The sequence below is a fragment of the Varroa jacobsoni genome, unplaced genomic scaffold, assembly GCF_002532875.2.
Source record: "Varroa jacobsoni isolate VJ856 unplaced genomic scaffold, vjacob_1.0 scaffold_40, whole genome shotgun sequence".
Classification (NCBI taxonomy): domain Eukaryota; kingdom Metazoa; phylum Arthropoda; class Arachnida; order Mesostigmata; family Varroidae; genus Varroa; species Varroa jacobsoni.
Genome location: NW_019212942.1, coordinates 210,530 through 232,698, shown reverse-complemented (window position 1 = coordinate 232,698; position 22,169 = coordinate 210,530). Strand labels below are relative to the sequence as shown.

Below are 22,169 nucleotides of genomic sequence, written 5' to 3'. Positions count from 1 at the left end.
ACTTTGCTGACAACAATAATCCCCATGAACGCTTTTGAGGGGAACACAAGCAAGCAATTAAACTTTTTACTAGCTTCGTTAGAGCCCGCACCGAATATCTGTAACAGTTGCAGGAAGCGCGACGATGAGCAGCTAGGAGCTTTTGTCCGCGTGGGCATTGGCTATAGCAAAATGGGCAGAGATTCGGACTAATACAAGCGATGCATTTGTTACTTCTAGCGTGCAACGCGTCCATTAACCCGTACCGTGCACTAGTATCTATGTGTTGCTCGATTTTTGTTTTTTAATAGGATTAGCAAATGTCAAATGGGTCGCATTGTTCATGTGCGAAGACAAAATACTTGTACAACTTTTGTGCATCGTGATATAACTCTATAGAGGTCGATAGTTTGTACTAGCTTGTATATTGATCTATTTGTAGCGGCGCAGACCGGTGTGACCTTGTGCATTTATTATACAACAGTTGAAACTCTAAGTCGTTACGGAGTGTTGGCCTCCACTAGCTTGTGTGGCGTCATTCAGTTACAAAGTAGTAAGTACTAAGCTAGTTAATGAGGTATGCTACTATGTACTACATATAGAGCTCAACTTACCAGCCCGTTCGATGTTAAAGTTTCCAGTATTAAGAAATACTCTCAATGTCTTTTGGTGTACCCTGTCACCATTTTCGACTGAGCTGTAAAAATCAATGGAATCTTGTCCAACTTATATGCCAACAAATAGAGGTCCCATATCGGCTGTGTCAGCAAAAGCCAGTGAGCAGTAAAGAATATGAGCGAGCCAGCCAGCAACGGGCTCCAATATAGGCCCTGAATCGGTTAGTTTATCACATTCTAGTCGTACATTGATTGTTTTAAACGTATGCAAAACTGAGAAACAATAACACCAAGGGGCCTAGCGGGTTCACTCTTAGCTGTATGTAGTACGAAGCCGACGATAACGTTTTTCTCTATATAATCTTACGTTATGCGGGCTATCTATAGCTGTTACGTCCTTTTCGGCTCCATTCGAGTCGTTACTCAATACTGTTACAATGACATAATAATGTACGGAACGGACTTCGGAAAGTTTGCACAGAAGACAAGGCTATTAAAATGGCGCCAACGACAACGTTCGAACGGATCAAAACACTACCATATACCAGTGAAACGACTATTCTCCAACGCGCGCGTCCAGATAGTAACCCACTACAACAGTGCATATATCTGACAATCGAAATAACATCGAGCAGCGACAGTAATTACAATGTGATCCAGTCTAGCTGCAATACGCAATGTATCCTTTAATGTAACGCCCACAGTTGATAGTGGTTCTTCGATTTGTGGGTTTGTCAGTGTATTGGCATTCGGTGCCCGATGGCCACTTGCTAAAGGAGGGCTTTGATATACAATGCAAACGTCTCTAGAAACTATTACTACCATTACTGTTATTGCTATTGGCGTTCACACCATTCGTTATGATAATTAGGATGATAGCAAACGTACGAGCGAGCAGAAATGAACGGCTAGCAGTGACGATCATTTGGCATTGAGTTCGGGCTATGTGTCCGTTTCCATAAGTATATGTCTAGATTGACGTCGCTGGAACGGATCTGTAATGTTCTGGCCAATTCTGGAGAACAGTTATCTAGTGAACTACATCGTAAATATATGGAACCGGCAAATATTATGCAGATATATAATGATGACTAATCATTAGCTGTTCTTCCCTCGACGACAGATCATCGAAAAGAAACAATGTATTGTGGTCGATTGCCGTATGCTCGCTGAGCCAATTTTCTAGTCTTCGCCCGAACGTATTAGACAGATAGCTAGTTAGTCGTTAAGAAGCAGACTTCTCTCAGAACTTCGGTAATGTGTAATGTTGGAGCGCGGCTAAAAAAAGTTCCACTCTAAAAGTTCTCTAGCCCAACGATCAGCCGATGTATTATCTACCTCCACTATCTATGTTTACAATATGGCGCTACCTAATGATCATGGTATCATAATATATGTGATATTTTTTTTCTGGCAGCTGCGTGCATTACCGTAAGAAACGTTGTTCTCAATGCATCTGGTCATGAAAATGAGATGAATGCTAAGCTAAACAAATCGAATTTCGAATAGCGCATTATATGCGAAAATGATCAACACAATAGATTCAGTCACGGCCATTACCGAAAATCATCAATCATAATCCACCATCTATTCGTACCTAGTCCTAGCCCGGCTACGTGCGAGAAGTGTTTCATTTCTATGCTGTTTATATGCAACAATTATAGTAGTAGTTCTAACTGGAAATTCTGCACTCGATTCGCTTTCACTGCCTCTATGCGCTGATCAGATCTCAGCTGGGTCAACCTTATAGCGATGAGTGGTGAGGCCGCTGTGTTCATAGTCGCAACATGTCGGAAGAGATTACTTGTTTCATTAACTATAATAAAAAGTTCGTTTTTTACACACGCACGCACATTGTGATTGAATAACACAGGTTTGAAAAATGAGCGAGATCGGTGTTGGTCAACGTTGTTGCATGACGAACCACACGGCTGACGCTGTGGATCGGATCTGCTATGGAAAGGTGACAACATAGCAGACCACATAAACACTATAAACCATTAAAGACATAGTCGGATATAGACTTGCTTTGCTTTCTGCAGCTACAAGATTTTATCGTTCATCTCCGACTTGTCCGTCTATTTCACTACGTTTTTCTGTAGGGTCCACTTCGAATACATCTACTTACATAAATTAAACAAAACGACGTTAATATTTCGATTATTATTTCTAGGTAGGTACGTGGTATAATAGTAGATACAATACAATGCATACATGAGGCGCTCAAATCAGAACGATAAATAACGTTACTGTCTTATTCCTTTCTTTTTTCATGTATTCGGTCCGATTTACGGCTTTTGCTTTTCTATCTCGATCGGATGATCTGGTCTGCCCTAGCTGGTTTCAAGCAGTCTCCTCACCGCTGTACCAAAATACTTTTACAACAGTGCCAAAAAGCTTTGTCGCAAAAAAATTCGCTTCCGTTTTAATTTGTCTCGTCTTGATCTCTTCGATTGGTTCGCGACGAAATCCACCACTGGACGCAGCCACCAGTAACCTGCTGAGTAGAAGATCTTCGACGCAGATAGGCTTGAATTATTTAAAATGACGCCAAATCGATCGGTGTCAGATCAATAATTATAGGTAAATCAGTTTTTTGTCAGCGTTTTTCGACTGTCGCTGGATAAATTGTCCCGCCTGTTCTTGCCCCCGTTGCATAAGCAACAGCCTGGTGAAACGTTGATGAACTTAACGACGAAGATCTTCTCGCTTTTCGCTTACGTTAGCTGCTCAGTAAATTCAAATAGAACTAAATTGGGCTAGCTATTACGATCATCGACGTTTTGGGTTACCCCATTCTTCGATATACTGAGTCGACATTATTTAGTTGTGGAAAAAATTGACCTCATGTTTAGTATCGTCGACTAATAATAGCAACATATAATAGATACAAGAAAGTCTACTGGCTTGCTGTACATAATTCCATAAATGATCATATTCCATCCAATATTTTCTATCCAGACTGAGCGGCACGACATTGTATCGAATGATAGGATACAAACAAGCAATTGTTGCTTGCATACCTAGTGACTCTTCTACATGGGCAACTCCAACGGCCCATAATTCCATACTTGCGGAGACGTAATCAAATTTATAGAAGTAAGGAGTGGTTTTTCAGCTCTACTAATGATAAGGGCAAAATCGATTGCTTCCTCGGGGCCTGCTAATACATTTATCCATATACTATTTCCCTGTGTTTGCATAACAATACTTTGGTCTCATAATATCCAAAAGTGCCTATCCCGTACCGTTATTTCGTGTTTGTTGTCGTATTTGAAATAGCATGGTGATGCTAACCAGAACTATGCCAACAGCACAGTCTGATTATTTGTTCCGTATCATTTCGTACGTACACATGTTGACGGATGATAATTTCATACGTTTCGAATTTTTTCAGTCTAGAATATTGGAACTTGTTTTCCAAGTCAACATAACGCTCGGGCAAATTCGTACTCGTCGCATGTGCCAATTGCATAGGCGATGTATCAAGCCATCGGTTGCAAGTCAAAGCAATCAAACTTACCAACAGGATAACAACTTGGTACTACTGTTTCATGGTGAATGGGAAAAGACGAGACGGCAAGGGATAGAAAATGATCAACTCTATAAGACGTCGTTGAAACAGCGGACGACGATTTCATTATCAATTTCGAAATTATTCCCGTCTCTTGCCTGCGCCGCGCATTCATACACCAGCGAATATTGGAAAAGAAAAATCGAAACGTAACAACAGCGCGAACGATAGTTGCAGCGACAGCAGCGCCAACAGTAGCGTAGCATCTGATGTAACTGAGAAAAAGCTCTATAGGAGAAAAAACCAGTACGGAAGTGGCGCGAGCGAAATTCAGAGATCCAATATCGCTAACTATATGCCTCGCCGCATGGTCGCCTGATTATGTAAGTGTCTCGATGAATGTTATCGTATACATTCATATTATGCTGCATCGCCATCGTCAGCAGTGACAACGTCAGCATTCGGCAGTAGGCTATTGGCAGCAACGATTCGATCAGAAATCGCTAGGAATTGTGTATTTCTTAGCATGCAATACCAGGTTTCAATGTTCACGCTTCGTTCCGATTGCCGCCGCTGCCAGCCAACATTGTGACAGTTCGACGCCATACTTCAGCCCGCTCAAACGTTGACAGCGGCAAACCTCAACTTTTCCCTGGCACACAATCGATTTTATCCATAGACGATGATAACAGCAACAACAACAGCTGTAATAGCAGCAGTGCCACTGGGATCGTCTAAGACAACGTCTCAATTTCGTTAGATCATTGTTGCATCGACTGCGGCCGATGCGACTGCAGCGAAAGAGTCACTAGCATCACCAAACCGTTTCTTGCCGTTCGTCGTGCCTCTGCGTTTAAGTGAAGCTTGCTTCACTATTTGCCGTCGTCTACGCCAGTAAGAGTAGTTGTTATAGTAATGGAAGTGATTGCCGAATCGGTGACGATCCGTGCGCGGCTATCGGACTTCCCTCAGAATTGACTCTAGGATCCGGCCTGATCAACTCGGAGACATCAATGTAGGTCAAAGGAAATTGAAAAACCATTTAAAATCCAACGGAGATCCTTATTTTTGCGGTTTAACACTGTCATGTTACTATTTCTATTAGAGCAATTTCGAAAATACACTGACAGAAACAAAATATTCCGAACTATAAGTGCGCCGATGAACTTAGCCATGCGTGAAGGCGATATGATTACTTTGCTTTGAAGCACAACAGGAAAATGTTATTTTGTTTGCAGGACAGTCACGAACCGTTCACATAAACCTAATCTATTTAGTAAGACTGCGACTATGTAGTTTAAATGATTTATAGATTTGCCTCTATAAATAAATATAAGTGACAAATAATAACCACTGAAAGCCACGTCGCGTTCTAGCGTGGTGTAATCAGCACTAGACTATTCATGTGACTATAGCTAACAGATAATATCTTAAACTGCACACGACAGCTTCTTCTCGTATCCTTAGGCCACATCAGGTTGCCGCAGGAGATAATTTGTGACCTTTTCATGTACGTATCGTATACTGATTCAATAAAACATCTTATCTTTAAAAACATCCATATCAAAGTCTATGCTGTCAATGCGAAAATGTACACAAGAGTATATGACAAGCCCAAAGGGCAGCTTTTCATGAATTGTTGAAACGCCATGATAACGATCTCTTAATCCTGATCTTGGGCCACCTATGCCAAAATGCACCGTAAGGTATTTTTGCCACCGAAATCCCGGTCTCGACTATTGCTTTGGGCGAAAACTTATTCAAACCAACTTTGTTATGAAAAATTTAGGTGTACTTACCTTTCCTTCCCTAAATTACAGGGCCCATGAGACCGTAATAGCAGTCACTGCTGCGTGAAAATCTGACCGACTTATGAGAATGCCAATTCTTGAAGGTTCTAAGCGTTACATACGACATAAACAGTACGTTTTTCTTGGTCTAGCACATGTTCCCTCAGTACAGAACACAGGCTTAATGAGGGGTTAAGTCATGATCCTACTAGTGCAGAAGAATTTCACATAAAAAATTTCCTAGCGTTGTAAAACGTATATAAAAACGCATAACAGAGTATGATGATGTATTTTAATTAATGGAGTAAAGCGATGCGAAAGCCCTTGGCCAAATATACTCAGGTCACGACAAGATAAATTTTCAGCAAAGCAGATCGCTTCTCTGATAGGACTTGAGCAGAGATTCAAAGTGGCGAAAACATTCAACCACAAGCTACTGCTGAAAGATGCAGAGTAATCAACCCCTTGTTTTCCTGGTGTGCGAACCGTAACGTCCGCCACTGATCTGCAGTATATTTTTGTCCTTTTTTTTTTTTTTTACAAAATAAGGTGTGTAAGTAAGCGTTTTATAAAAGCAGTGCCTTCTAGGACATACTGAAGCAGGCGCTTTTCATTAGCAAGACAGAGTAGACACGCCTATTTAACACTTAACATTTAATATGGAATCACACGTTGCATCATGGTGTCTTCGAAAACAACAATTTTTGAAAAATAGAACAGAGCTACTAACCATCGTAGTGGCATTTAGGAACCTGGCCTATAAACAAGACGAAAAGCGCAGCTTTTTAGAGATAGAGCATAATTAAAACATACGAATAAATAAGCTCGATGTCACGTCAATAGAAATGAGTTTTGTTGATGAAAACTGTTCTAAGAGCAGTAATATGGCGCGCATTTTCAAACACATGATAGGACATTTCTTAATCGCAAAAAAACTTCGACATGATCTGTAAATATCAACGCTCGAGAGACTCCGCAAAATGAGGTTATTCTGGCTCAGAGTTTAACTTGGCCTGTGTCACATAGAGAAATAACGATTATTTACGTAAGCATCCCCAAATGGACATTTGGTATGGCCAGACATTGAAATCATTGCTGTAACTAGAGCCAGACGCGCGGACGTTACGGCCCCACTGGTTCTAACTGTATCATGTATGCGTTACATATCAGGTTTTGTAATAAACGGCCATTAAGTATAATATCAGGCAGCAGGTCGTCGACTTTAACTTCTGTAATAGGCACTTGATATGCCAAATGTAGGAAGCGCTAAAAGCGAGCGCAGTTCTTTCCCTCCAACGTTCAGCTCAGCTTGCATAGAACAAATAGCCTTTAACATGTTGTTTGATGAGCGGAGCTTTTTCGATATTTGTCATGCTGATTGGTACCTCTGACGGAGACGAGACATACTAAAATCTTAAGCAGCTAACTGATGGTAATGTTCTATCTTTGTTTGATGGCTGAGTATTGCGTCCAGTTTTAACAAGGCTATAAATTCTAGCTCCCGCTGATTAGCAAGTCATTATTCCCCGCTTCGCAGGCCCCGGAAGCCTATCCCAAAAATCTTCCGCTTAGAAAGCCTGAACTAGCAATTGCTACTCGGAGATGAATTTAGTTTCAAAATGTATGTGTCCTTAGGGACGAGTGTAATAGAAAGCTCCTAGAGCTGATGGTTTAATTCGCTGTCAGAGATATCAACATTAATGTCCGAATTTTTTAGACAGTTTAATTCATGTGAGCTGTAACGCGTCATCTTTCTTTTGCCTATATGAGTAACGTAACAGATTCGTCTTAGCGGTGTCTTCTTCTTCTTCTTCTTCTTCTCATTAAAGGTAGTCTTTGGTGATTACAATTGACTGTGTTGACATGAAACCAAGTATCGAGCAGAATACCGGTTACTGGTGGGATAGTAGGCCGGTTGCAGGACTTGCCTGTTGTTAACGATGTAGGAAGTGATTACGGGTAGTGAGCGAAGGACGGCGTGATTTTGGCAAATTCACGTCTACTCAGGCTATTAACACTAATCTTTATAAAAAGTTTGAACGTCGTGGTGGAAGAGATGTGAGGAGTCTACAAACAGGACATCCCGAGTTCGAACTCCTGCTTTGGACTGATTTGGTTTATTGATATTGGCTCATCTCGCCGTTGTCAACATTTGATTGACATGGACGTCATGACATGTACTTCCTGTTCGCAGAAGACGCTAATAATCTGCAAATAGGATAAATGAGCATGTTGCTAACAAGAAACTGCATGGCTATGCAATGCCTGTTGAGGGATAGTTGCATTTAAATATAAATCGTTATAATAATATTTTGTCGAATCTATCCTCAAATCGTAAATTATTGAGTCTCAAACCGTAGGTACAAGACATGATAGGACACGATGCAGATATTCACGGAGTGGATGACCGAAAATCTGGATGGCATAGTAATTGCCGCTATCTAGTAGCGGCAACTGAAATAACGATTTATATGTTTAGGTGACATTAGCGCTAATATTCTCACCTTAAAATATACAATGGCGTTTTTCTTAACGATTCGGTTCTTCCCTGGCGTGTTTTTGCATAAATACCAAATTAAAAATTATCTTAAAATGTTGTTGACACTTTGGTGCGTGTACGGACGCAATCCGCCGTCGGCATTTGCATGTCGGCGATAACCTTTCCTTCGACGTCACAAACGTTCAGTCGAAGATCCATTCGAGGTTCAAAACCATTATAGTCAGGCTTTCATGTACGAGAAAAATTTTATATATTTGATAGCAATGTGAAAGTTCAATGACAAACAATGAGTGACCATTGGGAGATTGATATAATCACATATACTGGCTTGGGTGACCTGCTTCGTTACCTTAATACATATATACGGTCGATGCAGTGACTGTCTGACGCTCTTCATACAAACGACCCGTTCTTGCTGGCGCTATTGCCGAGCGTTTGTGAGCACTAGATTATTTGTACTCTGCCCTGTCCGTATGTGTTGATACTGCTCATACTCCAGTGGCGCTGATCGCGTCTCCGCTGCTGTATATAAGAAATTCCTGCGTTATCCTCTCCGTACATACTTTTCGTACGTTTTCTGCAGTGTCGTACCGAAAATACCTTTGGCGTTCAAATCTTCTATGCTGCTATTGATACGCGTATGTATTGATGCTTAATGGCGCGTCGCTTGTCGCCACGACCACCTTTGCTGCTAATGTCTGCGGCGGTGGCGGTATTATAGAATATAATAATAATTACTAACTGTTGGGTGCCAAGACGAAGCTGCTACGCCAGCCAATCGAAGCAGACCAGAGTGAACCCTAACGATCGGAAAAGCGCTGGACATCGGCGGCCTCACCGATGAACACAGTCGTCGGTCGCCTCGCCGCTGTCTAAGAAGACCCCGTCAAGTGTTCGACAAGAAAAAGTCGATGGCCGAAAAATTGCTTTACGAGGGAACTTCGAGGCGTTGGCAGCCCCACTACCGCCGTTCCTGTGGATAAAGCCCTTAATATTGTGCATACAAACATCTATAAACAGTTGTTAGAAGGAACGAGGAAGCTTATATGTGTTACAGGATATGTGGCGTCGGGCGCAAGAGAAAATATGCACGAAAAACATGTATAGACAATACATGTATCGAACAAGTAGCGAGTAACCACAAGGGTCCAATAGTAGAGTCTGCATGAGAATCGACAAACAAGAACATCGACGAAAACAACGAACAAATCGTCTTCCTGCGAGTCAAAAACGCCATGATCATTTTACTGATGTAAAAATATCCGATACTGTGCGCTTCTACGTGTTTGAGCGGACTGCTTGCTCATAGGCCATGCGCAGTAAACGAATGAAGGAAGCTGTACTGTACAGCTGCTTCGCGACCGCTGTTAAAGGTCAATATAACTGTAAGCACCGTCCATAGACGTATCTTGACGTTTGATCGTTCATCCAATTAAACGGAGACGCCCTTAAAGTCTGGGCTGAACGTACAACAACGCTACAATGCCAAGTGCCGGCAAGACAATTATATATATATATCATACGAAGTGAAACAATCGACAACAGATTGTTAGGAGGAAATCCTCGATTATGATAGTTGCAAGACCGCAATCATTGTTACTGTTTCGCCTTCCGACGACTGCGGCAGAGTCAGAAAAGATGCCTAAAAAAAGAGATGAGGGAGACAGTGGGGGGGATAGCAGGCAAAGAGGAAAAGATTGGAAAGGACATATTCGCCAAGCAATCGATGAACTGTACAAACGACCTAAATGCCTCAGTGGTTGTGTTTTTAATTTTAATAACAGTCTGCCGCGAAAAAAATGGATACTTGCCCATAGGAACACCACTTTATATGAATTATTGTACTATTAGGATTAATTTGCAGACTTGGAAAAGCGGAAAGGCGCAACAAAAATGCACCCAATGGGATACGAACGTCCGCCTTTATCTGATCATACGCAGAACAAAGCCAAGGCCCTTAGGGATGGCTATGTTTTGTTCTCATAGAAAATTCATCTCGTGCGTAGTCTTTGAATGTTTACTTGGTTCTATTTGAATTGGATTCAGTTTTAGCTATTTTCATTTAAATTTAATAATCTGACTTCGGTGTAACATCTACAAAAAAGGCATCTGCTACATTTTAAAAATACATCACAGGACGGTATACATTTATAGGTCCAGTCGCCTCTTACCGATTTCTGTCGGTTACGAATCGAATGCCACCAAGTTAGGTCGTACTAGAATACCAGTATATTGTATCTTTCAGGATTGTTTACGAGTGAGATTTTAACTATATGTATATAATAAGGATTCGTAGAAGTCGAAAACACCAAAAACAGATCGATCCGCATGAATTAAAGAAGAAGATAAACATGGGGCATTTTTTTCTGACAGAAATAACAGAAGCACGTTTCACTAGGATGCTTTACTGACATTTTTGAACAGCGAACAGCAGCGGTTGATACGACACCAATCAGTATCGGCGAAGGTCTTTAATTTACAAGAACTTTAACTTAATTAAACGATGCTATATCATATCTAAATAGAAAAACAAAATAAATAGAGGGCCATAACGTATATTTGACGTAAACATCCGTACAACACTCGTACATAATAAATTCATCTAGCATCGTACGTAAAGGGTGTGATTAGGCGGTTTTACGAGACATAACATAATTTATAGCTGCGTGAATGTTCCATTTGTACGTGAACGAGCGGCAGCCATGAATAAAAAACAGCGAGCACTTAACGCCCTGTTTAATGTAAAGAGGAAGGGAAAAAAATGTACAATGCACATCGGTGCAATGGTATTTACCGTTTTTTTATGCTAACACAAGTCGGCACTGTTAAATAAGGGCATGTTGCCACTTAGGAAATTGCTATTCGTGACATTTTCACGCACTACTCCATTGATATATTCAGCCGAAGTTAAAATCCCTTTCGACTTCAAGTTACTCCTGTTGTTCTATGATAACGCTAAAACCTATACTGCCAACCTGCGCTAGCCTGAAGAGAAGCCTAAAGCAAATCACCGTTAAGAAACAAGTCGGGTTATAATATTTAGCAATGTTCATCTTTACTGCGACGACTATTTTGATGGTGAAATTACTCTTCTGTTGTTTTTTGCAGTCCGTTAATCTCAACTGCCGCCTTAGGACGCTTTTGATAATCCCAAATTGACGAAAAAGGCATGAGTCTTTACCGCAAAAGTAGGGCTGCGTGGCTATGTAAATCTACGAAGCGGATTGCTTAGGCCCAGATTATTATATTTATATGTATAGATCATGAAATTAACTTACCGAAAGCTATAACGATGATTCTGTCGAGTAATTTTTAATATATATATATACTGAAAAAACAGTTGGTTTGTATAAAAGTCCCACTGTTAACTTGTTTGGCAGTTTGACAACGTCTCTTACTGGTCATGTCATGAACATATAAACATATAAAAAGCCTTACATTTTATACTTAGATAACAATCGATGCGTCTTGGCGAGATAGTCAGCTAAACTGAACATGAAACGTGCTGCTAGGATAGCATAAAGCTGGCCCGTTGAGTCCGTCTTCAACGATCAATTCTATATTCTGGAAGAACATTTCCGCTGCAGAAAATCGGGTAAATATGGCCGCAAGTGGAAAAGTTTGGACATATCGGCAGTAGATCGGGGCGTGGTGACGGCCATGCTGACAAATAAATGGCGGGGAGTGTCTTTAGCGAACTTGAAGTCATGGGTGGGTATTCGCAATAGATTGAATTTGGCACCACTCGCCTATAAACGCATACATAGAAACTTGTAGGAGAAAAATACGCACAAGGATAACTGATTGAATTATTTCATTGTATGAAAGTGGATCGTATCATGTCACACCAACAAGGAAACCCTACATTGCTTCAAGGTTGTTTTGAAGGACGCCCTGGGTTTTTCACGCTAAATTTTTAATTAGGTACTCGGGCCTTGGTTATCGCTTCTTATTTGATTTTTCTAAATAGCTGCCATCTATAGACTTGTTTGGCTATCCCGTGAGGTGTAGCTCGCAATTTATTTAGTTCCTCTTTGTGCAGCAACGTATCGAATCAAAACGATATAATTCAAAGAACTCGCTGGAACCCAATTGGATACGATATTAAGCAGAAATTCAATTCTGTAATAATAATATAACGCGCTCAATAGACTGTGATGGCGTTAGCTTGTCAAATTGTTAACAAGATGAGTTTCATAAACGTACCGTCTGTGCGTTCAGAAAATACGCAGGCAAAACAATCGGAAGACGTAGATGCTTTTCTGAACATGTTGTCTATTTCTGGGTGTTTTCTCTACAGATACTGTATTTCATTACTATTGTTACCTTAGATCATTTACTGTGAAAACAATGATAATCCGCATGATTCCCACTATGTCCTTGTGCTTATTATGTTACTATATCGGTCGCCTGTTCTAATCTATGTATCATTTCAATAAAATAAATACACAAACCGTTATTACTCAATGAAGTATATCAGAGTTAATCAAATCAGTAGCAGTTTTCATTAAACGACAAGAGGTCACGATCTACTAAGCTGAACTCCTTCCTAACAGTACAACCCGTTTAATCCGGTGAAGTTACTGTTCCAGCTATAGACGCCTATGCAGAGTTTGAACTACTGAAATTTTGATTCAGTTCCCTGATCGGATTAAATCGACGGCAGGGCTCATTATTGTGTAATAGTTGCATTGCAGAAACCGCCACTCGGTCGTTACTTCTACATACTCTTCCCATTAGCCATTGTACAGTTTCAGCACGGGTAGACAACGCGGTGTATACCTTAAGATTTGAGGTATTGATTATATTTTTAAAAAAACCTAATTCAAACGCTTTTCCTGTATAACGGTGAATTTTTATCTACCGAATTTGTGCCATAGCAAAAAGGCAACGATTTAGCCAAACGTATAGATTCTAGAAAAATACAATTCGACAATTTGCTAACAGCCTATTTAGCTCACGTTAGCTTAGGCGTACCGTCTACTGTTGGCTGTCGTTACCATGTACAAACCTACTTTTTTTTGACCAGCCAATCTGTTAAACGTCGAACGTAAGCAAACCCAATTTGAGATGCTACACTATTCAAATATCAGAAACAGGGTTGTTTGTATGTCCTCCAAAAAAGCGAAAAAAACACATTTACATTCGTCTGTACACAGAACATACTACATTTATCAGATAACTACCGTGAGCAACGTCCCGTTCGCCTATACAACGTATCTGACCGTAAGAGCCGCTTTATACGGGCAGAAATTTCATTTTCCGAGGGTGTTGTTTACATTTACCTAAAATTGTGACAATCGACGAACTTGACACGGGAAAATAGCGAGAAAAGCATCCTCTACTCCTCTAGGTCATTCCGCGATTTTTCGGAACAAAAAAATACAAATCACTTGATATATATCCATGCATATTACTGAATCCTAGAGCTGTTCGGCTGTTCAGAGGATGTAACATATGGATAGGCTTATGTAGAAAGCTAAAAATAACACTCAAATTGACTTTAGGTGGCCTAGTTAGCTAATCTTTTTTAAGCGTCACGCATGTGAGCGCTCAAACATTGATTTTTGGCCACTGCGACCTATCGGTTGACCGTCACCATCGTCGCCTCGACCGGAACTAACAAACTGCTACTGCCGCTACATTTGTTTCTTCAGCATTTCGTGGATAGGACAGAATGGCAGTGCTTGTTGAGGCAGCCGGACGCGCGGACACGGCATTTTCGTCCGCCTTCGGCGGAGTGAGGCCCTGCGATCCCTCATAACAATAGCGCTCGTTGTCATTCAAAACCTACATCGATATATAACGACTAATCGCTTGCTTTAGGCTTGTAACACTAAGGACAGTGACGGCGAAGGTACTTGCTATCCTGACCAGCTACTTTGGAAAAGTGAGTTTGTTGCCACCAAAAAAAAAAAAAAACAGAATAATGATGAATCCCTTCACCAATTTGAACAAAAGTGTGCCTAGCAGACACATTCAACGTAAATGTTATGTATTTGGCTAACATAATGCTCTTGGCATAGACACGCAGGCTTTAGTTGCGTGATTTGATTAAATAAAATAGCATTGAATGCTTAAATAGGTGCCAAGTTATGTAATCGTTAACAATATCTGTAGAGCGGATAGCAGTTCTTTGCTTAAATCCATACCGAAACCCTCGGTCTAAATACTGATATGAGGAACGTAGCTTCCTTATATGGCATCTTCATCAACCAAGCAAATTCGCGGAATTCAGTCTCGCGATTGGTCAGCAACTGCTGAATGTTGTCACATCGATGCTGTTTTTCTACCAATTAAATTATATTGGTAACCCATAATAAAATTCAGACGTTTGCAATTCCATCTAACAATAAGCTTTAATTTATAGGTGAACTTCGATTCATCTTTTCTGGGGGATTATCGCTCGTCTCACGAGCGGTTAAAGGGCAACTGGGAACGTGCAAGGTGTCTGGCCCGTTAACAGCGATCAGGGGGTCAATAAAAACTCTGAAATAGAAAGCTGTTCCACAGCATCGCACCTTACGAATAATTTGACATTGAACAGCTGCTCGTTTACCTTTGATGGAAGGAGGCAACAGTAAACTGAGGTAGCGGTGTTAAGAAGATCGGACGCCATTCCCGCTCACTCACTGTGCAAGCTGGCATCCGCATATATTTTTATTAGTCCGCATTGTTTGTGATATGTATCGCAATACCACGAGAAGTGATTAGGATTTATAGAAAACACCATTGCAAAATAAAAAGGTAACTTCGCAGAGTATGGCAGCGAAATGGCTTCGTAGAATTTGTATCGGCTATTCCGGGGTTGATATGTTGAACTTCAGAGCAGTGAGATTCCTATCTATAAATTTCGTTTTGGGCTATTTTGTTACATGGGACCGTTTGTAATCCAGAACGTTCCTGCAGCGAATCTTTACCGCTACCACGAGAGATGCGAGATGTGTACATTATTAGGCTCGATAGAGGCATAGTACCAGGTGTACTTTGTTTAATAGCAGGCTTGCGTCGCACGATCCGATCTGGTAATAAACAAGTAATATATAATGTATGTGTACTCTTTCAATTTCAGTAATTTTAATCACTTTTATTACTATGTATATTGTCATAATGCTAATCTAGAGTGCGTCGAACAGCGGCCGTTCTAGTAATGATTTACTTTATTTGTTGGAAAGACAAAAATTGCGCACATCTTGCATAACCGCAGGTCTCTATCAGTTCTGAAAGAGGCATCGATATGTTACAAACACTTATCTGGCAACTCCGAAGGTCTGTTTCCGTCACGTTGGAACGCTTGTGTTTGTTCGAATAAAGAGTTTTGTAATAACAGCACTGAACATATTTATTTTGTTTTTCTTTGTTTCACTAATTATAGTATCTAGCTAAAATGGAGTTCTATTTTGGGCTGCATATTTATTTAGTGTTAAGAAAATATTTGTATAACTCAAACAAATGGCACTTACCTATGTAGTTAGGTCAATTTCAATGGTCAATACAATTCCTCGAATACAATTTACTATCTAAACCTACCTGAAGCCAATAGAAATCAACAATAAGGACAAGTCCACGTGCCTAGTGAGGTCTCGACATACAAGAATGCTCTGAAAGCGGTAGTACACTAACGACTGCACTTGGAACTCCTGATATCGAATTCATGACGAAATTCCGGAAGTCCTGATCTGTCATAGTTCTACTTGCTTACCCAGACCTTGTCCTCATTGGTCGGTTAGTGAAACTTTTCATCTCCCTGGTTCCGTTTGCGCGTTTCTCCTAAATGGCTACCTAAGGCGTTCGGTGCAGCAGACAAACCTTTTCCCCCCTAACAAATCCATTGAGGCTCTAACGAAGCTCTAACAGTTTACAGCCTTCCAGAGCAAAGCTAGATGATAGAAGGTATAAACTGCTGTTTGGGAGTGTCTCGGACCTAAGAAATGGCTGGATGACCCAACAAAATGGCTCGACGTTCAGCTTTCATCTGGCGGTGATTTTGAAAAGGCGAGATACACCCAATAGAAAATAGCTGTGTTCTATAGGCGCATTTAGCCTCATAATGGTTGGAACTTACTTGTAAACAAATTCGGAATTTGAATTTCTCGCACTCTCTGTTTCCGCCCGATTCTTTCTCGATGCAGGGACGCGTCGGCAGTTCTATCATATTGCTCCTTTCTAAATCGATCTGTCTTCCTCTTGGTTTTCCTACGAGGTCTACTAGACGTGGCACGCGTAAACGGCACTTCTAAGCGGTAAGGAACTCGGCCGGCGTGAATCGGCTTCTCAATCGCTGAAGTCTGCTTGCATTTGGGGCGTGCGATAGTAGTCCGTCCTTATCAGCATAGCAGCAGAATCAGGGCTGTAGGCTGCTCACTTAACGACTGCCCGCAATGACAACACCAAAGGTGGACGTTGCCTTAAACGGCCCTGAATAGATGCGTAATCAGTTTATGAGATCCGTTTAATCATTTCTCAACGGATGCAATGGGCGTCCTCCCGGGAATTGGGAAAATCGTTTCTACTAACCACATTTTGCATGTAAAAATAGTTACGCCTTATATCTATACAGTGCACTAAGATGGTGATCATTATAAAATTAAATAAGAAGATCTGGGAGATTACATGTATATATGACACTGCTATTTTTTGTGTTGCTAATAGTCCTAAGTTAAACACAAAAAAAAAAAAATTAAAATTCTTGCTTCATCTTTTTCGTAATGCGCAAGATAAACATTTTTGAGAGCCAGATATATTGGCCGACCAAAAATACTCGGTCACACATCATTTGTTGAAAATGATTTCTAATAGCCTGTTGTATTATTGTGTTGAAATAGTAGTGACAACACATTCATAGTAAAGTAACGTATTGTTACTCTTCGTGAAAAAAAGAGTATTATTAAAAGGTATCCGTGCAAGTCTTATGCTGTCACACGGAGTCAGCAGATCACCTAGGTGTCCTTTTCGGCATACGTTTTCATTGTCTCTACGCTAACAGGCATAAAATTTGCGAGCACAACGTGACAACAAATGAATGAATATTCTGAGTTTTGAACTAGCAATTATACCTTAGATATTATCATATATATATATATATATATAGAATACATCAATTACTCTACAACTGAGCTGACTAAAAAATGTTTACACGGTTGGTATTTTTATACAGTTGTTTAGCAAATCTAAGCTTCAAGAGACAGCGATGTCCAGATACCAAAATTATCTGGTCCTTTACATTTAGCTTCGTTTAATGGGAACCTTTTGTTCCATATTTTCAAATTTAGTTCTGTCTGTATTATCAGGTCGAAGGTGTCATGAAGATTACAGAAAATATAATATACTAGTACAAATGTGATAGCTTCAATTTTTAGGTACCTAGAAATGTCACTGTATCAAGCTTGTTTAATGGGAATCCTTGCTTTGAAAGGCCTTAAATGAAAATTTAATGTTAGTATCTGTTTCTTTAAGGTCTTCTACCACCGTCGAATGGAGAAGAAAGCACCCATCCATTCTTGAGACAGTTTGATGTACTTCAATTCGATTTTCTTAAATTCAAAGAAAAAGAACAGACGGGTAAACTACAAACTAGATCTATGGAAATCTGGCTTGGTTAATGTATAGCAAAAAACAAGCCTAGCGAGGCTCATTTGCGTTCTTTTTGTTCTGACAACATGTGTTATGGAAGCCGAGTAGTAGTATCAAGCGCAACTTGATTGAGCGCAACCGAATACAATTGTGTAGTTTTTGCTAATTTTCTAAGGTAGAGCTGAAAGGTTAGTCCTGTGTAATGTAAAAGTATGTGCCTTGTGCCACACATAACACTGTGTACGCGCATTCATATACCTTATGTGTACCCGTCAGAGGTCTCTCCTTGATTAGATCATCGAGGAGGCTGCTCATAAGAGACAAATCACCGCTCTGGGTTAAAAGACAATTTTCGGTTAAAAAAACTGCATTATTGTTCATTGTGATGTAAGTAGAATCTCTCTCTTCTGCATCTTAAAGTCAGTCTATTACGATTTGGCATTTACAGTTACATAGCAATATAGTCGAAGAATGTTTTTTTTTTTGTTTTTTCCGCTTCACAAGAACTAAAGATATACGAGAGTTTGGCATGGCGTTCTCCCCAGGGACTTGCGCTCACTGAAATGCCCGGGTCCAACCCGACGGTTGGGGTCCGAATCACCTCGCGCCTCCCTCGACACCTTAGAAGTTCACATTGCTGCGGGATTGTACTGTAAGTAAGCTAGGAATGAGGAGCCTGCCTTCGACTTCACTCAACGATGGAGGGACGGCAACCCTGGCATTGGTTGGAAGACTCCAACGCTCTTTCGAGGCGGCCGAACGTGAACGGCCGCTGTCGACTACACGAGCGCAGAAATGCAGCGATTGCCTTCGCCTCTGCACAAGAAGAAGCAGCGGCAGCGTTCACACAGATGCGAAACGAGGGCCGACGGGGCAAAAGGCGCGAAGATTTATTGAAAAATAAAGCCCTCACTTATGCGGAGTTACCGACGACTGCCTCATCCCTACGGCACTCGCAGACACTCGGATCTGTCACCGCGCTAGCGGCAGCAACCGTAGCACTGGTGATCTGGACAGGAGCGGCCTCTCAAAAAAACGATGGGTGTCCGGGAGTTGATAAAGGCTCCACGTCACGTCCAGCCAGTTTACTTATTACAAACGGGAGTCTATAGAAAAAAAATCTGAGCGAGCAGAAGAAATTCTACGTCATCTTATAGCAGTGTCTGTTAATCATGAACTTGAACTGAATCTCACGCGGTAGAAATGGGTCGCTTGTAACTTTTCAACCATCACGCACACAACAACAATGAGCTGGACAGTATATAACTGTTGGATTGAACAATATAAATGTTGCAGTACCAAGAGTTGGCCAAAATACAACGAAGTCGTCCTGCTGATAAAGATTACGTAGGTGGATAAATGAGAAATGGCTTGATTGACATCAAATATCAATAATGACATAGCTACATGTTTAATTACTTTTTGTTGAGTAAAAATGTTATTAATATTAGATAGTTTACGATGAGCTTTTCGTAGACGAAATTCGAAATCCCGCTGTTCTGCGACAGACAAACGTTGTCCAGTTGCCGCCATCTTCCTATAGCAGAGAATATATGCGAACTACCATTTGCTCTACACCGTTAACTACGGTTCTATTCACAGCTTAAAACTATTTTTAGAACTAAAGATATTGTCGAAAGAGAACACGGCCCGTTGAGGCGCGGCACCCTTTATCATCAGGCTACCATTGACACCTGTTCCAAATACGTGACGTTGATCTAAATTGAGCAGATCACTTACGACATTTTGTTTGTTTCATCGAAGCAATTGGCTTGAATTTTAGTTTTTCTCTGACCTTTGAGAGCTTCCCTTTCTCAGAGCGTCCGAGCGTTGACGGAGATGTAAAAGCAATAAAATGTGGTTTTGAAATCTGCCATTGCAAGCATTAGTCTCTCGTGTGTACCTCGAATTACGTTTCTATAGACACTTCTTACAGTTAGAGGCAAGGTTTGAAGGTTCGTGTATAGCCGATCTATGCTAAGGCAAATAAAAACCTCACGCCAAATATTTTGCTATGGATTACGCGCACAGAGCCCACGCAACTTGGCCAAACTGCTCGCAATTGCTCATGGGGCGGAGTGGGTTGGCACAAGTGATGTACGCGACGGAAGCGACTAGTCCCATGGGAATCGAAAATTGTTGAAAGCAGCTTTGCTGAAGTGACCCAGAACTGAGTTATGTTTCAACAGTATCGGGCAGTCGTTTCTTATCTACAACGAAGAGCCTCTCCTGTTGTTACTTGGTCTATGAAAGATCCAAACCCCAGTCGTTATTCAATACATACAGCTTATCGGTGAGAAATCGAATCATCCACTTACTTACTCAGACAACTGATGGCCTACATGATGGCAAATTGTTGGGAGAAGTAAGAAATGATTGCGGCGGTTTATAGACCCAAGTTGATTTTCGATGCTGAACATGGACTACGAGCATGCCTTGTCTACTCTATAATCTGCACAAGGTAAAACAATAGTATTTCGGTGGTTTTCGTAATCATAATAAAAATATAGTAAAAACGATGGTTTAAGAGTAAAATATGTGAAACTTATAAGAAAAAAATTGAATTTCTATATTGATCCTCTTGACTTAAAATGTTTATTCCAATTTCGAGGAACGTGCAACAATGACAGGCTCTATAATTTCAACGTGTGTTCATGTAAAACTTAAAATTTCTGCTTGTTATTGTTACTTAGGAAGAACACATTCTGAGAATAATCACTGTTAAAAAAATGAACCTAATTGGCATTTCTCTGTTTTTGAGCAAGAAAAAGAACTGATTTAATGTTAGTCATTAAGTGCACGTTGTTTATAAGCTTACATCCTTCTGTTCTACAATAGAAACCAATGTTCGTTTATGAAAATACCATTTATTATGTATATTCAGAAATTGCGGGCAGGAGATGATTTAGGAGCTTTCTGATTCAACTTAACCACTATTGAAACGGTGGCAATCGAGTGTCAGTGCAAAGAATCATGATCGTTTACAAGTGTGGAACTAGTAATACAGAATTATATGTAAAAATGCTTGATATAACCGATCTGCATTTCACAAGATGTTAAACTAGAATTTCTTTTCGTAACAAGATCCTAAAAATGCAATTCCAACTACATGAAGGCCACACTTATGCTATATATTGAGTATAGTCGTGATAGCTGATATCACCTGTCGTACTCACATCTCAAGCATACACGTGTGTATGCTAAACAGGTGAACGAACAGGCAAACACATTGTTTTTTTCTATAATCCAATCCTATAAAGCTGTTCACTCGGCCATCTGTCCACCCTTCATGTTGAAAAAGTGAAAGGCATCGCGGGCCTACCGAACCATAAGAATCATTCCGAAAGATGTCACATGGTGGTGGCTGTAGAGGGATTCCGGTGAAGGCAACGACTGTCTCATTTTCCCTATGCTCCCTTTTCTATCCCAGCTTTTTCACTTCCATCCATTTACTTACGCGTTACATAGCCACCTAGCTATGGTTGGTGGCCTTGCCTGGCCTGCTCGGTTCGACAGCCCCTGCTTGATTCAGGCCGAGCGAGGTGGCAGCCCGTTGTGATCGCCCCGCTCCTGTGTAATGAAATGTATGTGAGCAAGCAACCAACGCCGCCCTTTCGAGCCATCCGCACAGCAACAAAGAGCAGCAGCCGAAAGCAAGTAAGAACCGCTGTCACTGCCGCCGCGTCTTGCTAAACGAATTTCGGGGTAAGGAACATCGAGCCGGCGAGGCACCGAGCAACCGAGCGAACGAATGAGGTCTGGCCTACTGAGAAGTCTCACGAAACCTCCTGGGAAGCCACGTGAGACTTCGCATCGGGTGGTAGCCAGTGTGGAAGGCACGGTTCTGACGCGATGCCTCTTCTTCGACTGTGCTATAGGGAATAGACGGGAAGGAAAAGCGAGAAGCAGTGGTGAATGGGGGCGTTGGTAAGACCATGTAGAAGAAGGCCCCTGGCTACAGGAGGTTATGGGCTGGGGAATGCCTATAATGCCCCTTTCCTTTTTCTCTTGAGCAAGTAAGGGACGAAGCGAAACGGGCTTATAAGGGATGTAGAGCCGACCGGGTATGTAGTTAGGGTACACTACGGGGCGTGAGGGTAGGGGGTTACCTTAGGCAGTCTTTCTTCCTCGATTCTAGCGCACGGAGACGATATATGGAGCCCATGTAGGGCGAAGGGTGGGAATTTGAAAGGGGA

The 22,169-nt window shown here is 41.1% G+C and overlaps 1 long non-coding RNA gene across 2 annotated transcripts; it reads left to right on the top strand.

Moving 5' to 3' along the window:
- Window positions 1-118: 118 nt before the first annotated feature.
- Window positions 119-15,739, top strand: LOC111260198 (uncharacterized). Of its 2 annotated transcripts, none has more exons than XR_002680175.1 (3): window positions 119-532; window positions 14,058-14,290; window positions 14,771-15,739. It is a non-coding gene; the product is annotated as an uncharacterized LOC111260198 (long non-coding RNA). The 2 variants fall into 2 exon arrangements; XR_015310940.1 differs by lacking the exon at window positions 119-532 and adding an exon at window positions 4,099-5,125.
- Window positions 15,740-22,169: the final 6,430 nt, after the last annotated feature.